This window comes from Vombatus ursinus, unplaced genomic scaffold, assembly GCF_900497805.2.
Source record: "Vombatus ursinus unplaced genomic scaffold, bare-nosed wombat genome assembly UNPS02014863.1, whole genome shotgun sequence".
Classification (NCBI taxonomy): domain Eukaryota; kingdom Metazoa; phylum Chordata; class Mammalia; order Diprotodontia; family Vombatidae; genus Vombatus; species Vombatus ursinus.
Window position 1 is genome coordinate 27,368,514 of NW_020954641.1, and position 5,172 is coordinate 27,373,685.

Consider the following 5,172-nt stretch of genomic DNA (forward strand, 5'->3'; position numbering starts at 1 on the left):
TCTCTGCAACTTTTACTCATTTCTCTGGATTTGTCCTCTGGTAGATTTTATCTGTAATAAAACTGAAGCCAAAATTGGTCAATAGCAGCTAACTAACAACCCTAGTTATGAACTCTTTTGAGAAATGAAGGATGAAAGGGGGAAAATCCCAGTCCTACCTTACCCTTCACCAGCTGGGAATGGAAAATCCAGGAAATGGATGGTGGTAATAATAATAGCTGACATTTGTATTGAGTTTTACAAGTGTAGTAAGAATGGCCAAGAGTAGAAGTCATCAGGACTTCATTTCCTGTGATTCTCAACCCCAGAGATCATTGCTTGTTGGAAGAAATTTCCAAGACTCCATTTCTCATGGTATTATGTGGCTGGGTACAGGATAATTGCATCACAAGATGAAGACACTGATACAAGACCCATCAGGCCAGTTACATGGTGCACAGTGATTAGTGCAAGAGAAGATTTCATTAACACAAGCAATCTGGGAGGCAAATGAAAGGACAAGTGAGACTACCTTGGTATCCTAGAACCCAAGAGACCTGGCAGAATTCTGGTGACTCTACAGAGAAGACTGAGATGTAGATGTGAATCATAGAGGCTTTGGCAGAGCTCATGTCACCTGATGATAAGGAAAAAAGAGATGGAGTTTGGAGGACCCAGGAAAGAAAGTTTCCACCTAGTACACAAGGCAGACTACTCTGAAGTCTAAATCTTTCCCCACTGGTACATGAGTCTGTAGGTGATTGCATGAGAGCTGAGAATGCTCCTATGCTTGACTTTTTGATGTTATTCACTTTATGATTCTGTCCTGATTGAATGTTTTGCTCTTTGAATGGGTCCAAAACAGAACTCTTTCTCCAAACTCTTTCTCCTCTCCTCTTCCAAACTTCTCTACTACTATGGAAAACACCACTATCATCTAAGCCACCCAGGCTCACAACCACCATTGTTTTCCTTTATCTCCCACTCTCATTCACTGCACATATCCAATCTGTTGAAAAATTTTGCCATTTCTACCTTCACAACATCACTTGTATATATCCCTTTCATTCCACTCATGCAGCTGTTACCCTAGTACAAGCTTTCATCACCTCTCACTAGGCTCTTTCAATAGTTTTCTAATTGGTTTCCCTGTCTCAAGACTCCATCCTCCATTCAGCTGCCAAAATGATTGTTCTAAAGTTCAGGTCCTACTATGTCATCCCCTCGCTCAATAAACTCCATTGGTTCCCTATTACTTCCAAAATCAAACATTAAATTCTATGTATGATAATAAAATCCTTTCATAGTTACTTTCTACTTTCTATTTTCCTTATACTTTACCCCCCTCGATGTACTTTACAATGTATCTACACAGTTCTACTTGCTGCTCCTCCCACACAATATTCCATAGCCCATCTCTGTGCCTTTGAATTGACCATCATCCCCTTTGTCTGAATGTTCTGTTCCCTCACCTCTGCCTCTTAAGCTTACCTGGCTTCCTTCAAGGTTCAGCTCAGTTCTCACCTTCTGATGAGACCTATTCTGGTCCCCTCAGCTATGTGTGTTATTTCTCTGAGAGCACCTTCCATTGATTCTGCGTGTGTTTGTGTGTGTGTGTGTGTGTGTGTGTGTGTGTGATGTATAGGGTGTTCAAGGAGAACTAGCACCTCTGGTATGACGGCTGCTCATCCACCTTTGGTGACCACCTGTCACCCAGCTCTCATCTGTGGGTCTAAGAAGCTATAGCATTCACAGCAGCTACACCCTGATAAAACCATCTTGGCAGACCAGGATGAGGGTAACCTGCAGACCTCAAACCCATCGGTGAGTTGGGGGGATGTCTACCCCAAGTGTGTAAAGACTTCCTCCAGCAGAATGGGCAGATGAGCAAAATGTGTTCCAACAGCCATGAAGGTGGTGAAGCAGGCACCAGGGAGCACTTAGAGCTTGGTCAGATACGGAAGTCTTCCACTGAATTCTGAGGTATCACCTGTCATCTTGACTTTTGTCCTGCCACTGGACTTGGATGACTCTGGAAGAGAGAGTGAGGCTGAGGACTTTGTGCAACTCTGCCTCCCTTAAATCCAATTCATGTACAAATCAAGGCATCACCTGGTGATGTCATTGGTCCTCTTCAAAAACAAAGGACAAACAGTAACATGTATGCATGGATGTATATGTGTATATGTATCTATGTGTGTATGTTATAGATAGTAAATTTTATATTTTATATTCATGTATATACACATACACATATGTTGTATGTACATTGTTATTTACATGTTGTCTCCACCATTAGAATATGAGTTCCTTGAGGGCAGGGATAGTGTTTTTATTTTGCTTTATTATCATCTATGCTTAGCACAGGCATATATTAACACAATAAATGCTTGTTGACTGACTGTTCTGTTACAGAATAGATATTACTGATAGATAAATAGATCCGTTTTTCACAGGCTATTTTGGGATAGAAGTTCAAGCCATTAAGACATAATTATGATTATCCAGAATACCCTACACTGAACCCAGTAAGATATGATTCCAAAACTGAGTGGGATATGAACATTATCTTATCTGATCCTCTCAACAGCTTTGAAAGGGAGATGGGTACCAAATAATATTCCCATATTACAAAGGAGGAAACAGAAGCTCAGATAGTATCTAAGCCATGGTCATATAACCAGGTGTCAAAGGCAGCATTTGAACCCATGATTCTCCCAACTCCCAAATTAAGTGCTCTTTCCATTACACCACACTTCCTCTAGACTGAAATGAGGAGTATAAAACCCAGACAAAGGCCTGCTGATGGAAAAAAGAAAGCGATTGTGCTTCCCACAGAATCACATTTTGCTGATCAGAAAGCTGAGCCCTGAGAGAGGATTTAGGCCAGACTGCACAGAAGTAAAACCAATCTACGCTACCTTGGAGATCCAAATGCTGGAATGTAACTGGTTATGATTGTTTCTCTGACCCCTCTCCTGTTACCTCTTCAGACACCACTGGAAAATCTTAGTTGGGGGGCAGCTAGATGGTGCAGTGGATAGAGCCGGCTCTGGAGTCAGGAGGGCCTGAGTTCAAATCCTCAGACACATGATACTCATTAGCTGTGTGACCCTGAGCAAGTCACTTAACTCCGATTGCCTCACCAAAAAAAAAAAAAATCTTAGTTGACTGTCACGTTATTCGTTAAATATATTCTTTAAAAGTTGGATGTAAATCCACATTTCATTCATTGAGAACTATTTTAAATGCCATAGGGAATGACCTATTAGAAAGAATCCTATAGTAAAATTCTTTTGTAGGAAGCCAAGATGGTGGAGTAAAGGCAGGAACTCGCCCAAGATCTCCCCCAAACTCCTCCAAATACCTTTTAAAAATGACTAAACAAATTCTGCAACAGCAGAACCCACAGAAAGACAGAGTGAAACAAATTTCCAGCCCAGGACAACCTGGAAGGTCGATAGAAAGGTCTGCTGCACCAGGCTGAGAGAGGAGTGCAGTCCAACACAGGCCATGCCAGCACAGACCAGGACCCAGCAAACCCAGAATAGGCCTCAGGGGACTGAATCACTGACAGCTGTGGCAGTTTCCCAACTTCTCGGCCCACAGAAACCAAAGACAACTTAGGTCAGCAGGAAAAATCTGTCACACCTGGGTGAGAGAGGAGCACAGTCTAGCATAGGCCATGCCAGCACAGCCCCAGCCCCAGCAAACCAGAAGCAGGCCTTGGAGTGATGAAATCAGCAGCAGCAAATTCTGGAGCTCTCAGCCCACAGATGACAAGGGGATTGAACAACAAGTGGTCAGAAGTAGATTACAGGGGTCTCCATGCTAGCACTGAGGTAGGACTCTGTTGCTTTGCCCATACTTGGATCTGGGTCACAGTTGCAGGTGGCAGTCCAGGTAAGGAGGAGCACTTGCATAGCAGAGTTTGTGGCAGCTGTGGAGAGGGAATTCTCCTCACAATTCCAGGGCAGAAAAGAATGCTTCTGGTCACTCACAGACCAGAGCACAGATCAGGAGAAAAATAAACACCTCTCCTTAGATCATACCACGTTGTAAGAATTGAAAACTTACAGGTCCTTAGAAGTATCTCTGAAAACAGCTGCACAAAACCCCTGAAGCTTGGGATAGTTCGCCCTCCACACTGGAAGCAGAGCCCTACCTTAACAAAGAGTTTAAAAAGTCAAGTAATAGGCTGGGAAAATGAGGAAACAGTGGAAAAAACTCAGACTACAGAAACTTACTTTGGTAACAAGGAAGATCAAAACATACACTCAGAAGAAGACTACAAAATCAAAGTTCCTACATCCAAAACCTCTAAGAAAAATATGAATTGGTCTCAGAATATGGAAGAGCTCAAAAAGGATTTTGAAAATCAAGTAAGAGAAGTAGAGGAAAATTGGAAATAGAAATGAGAGTGATGCAAAAAAATCATGAAAAACAAGTCAACAGCTTGCTAAAGGAGACCCCCCAAAAAAATACTGAAGAAATAGACCAAAAAAATAGACCAGATCAAATGGCAAAAGAGATCCAAACAGCCAATGAGGAGAAGAATGCCTTAAAAAGCAAAATGGGCCAAATGGAAAAGGTGGTCCAAAAGCCCAATGAAGAAAATAATTCCTTAAAAATTAGAATGGAGGGGCAGCTGGATAGCTGCACTGGAGGTGCAGTGGATAGAGCACCAGCCCTAGAATCAGAAGGACCTGACACTGGACACTTACTAGCTGTGTGGCCTTGGGCAGGTCACTTAACCCCATTGCCTACCAAAAAAAACTAGAATGCAGTAAAGGGAAGCTAATGACTCTGAGAAATCAAGAAATTATAAAACAAAACCAAAAGAATGAAAAAATACAAGACAATGTGATATATCTCATTGGAAAAACAACTGACCTGGAAGATAGATCCAGGAGAGAGAATGTTAAAATTATTGGACTACCTGAAAGCCATTATCAAAAAAAGAGCCAGTCATCATCTTTCAAGAAATTATCAAAGAAAACTGTCCTGATATTCTAGAACCAGAGGGTAAAATAGAAATTGAAAGAGTCCACTGATCACCTCCTGAAAGATATCCCAAAAGAAAAACTGCCAAGTATATTATAGTCAAATTCCAGAGCTCCCAGGTCAAGGAGAAAATACTGCAAGCAGCCAGAAAGAAATAATTCAAGTATTGTGGAACCACAATAAGGATAT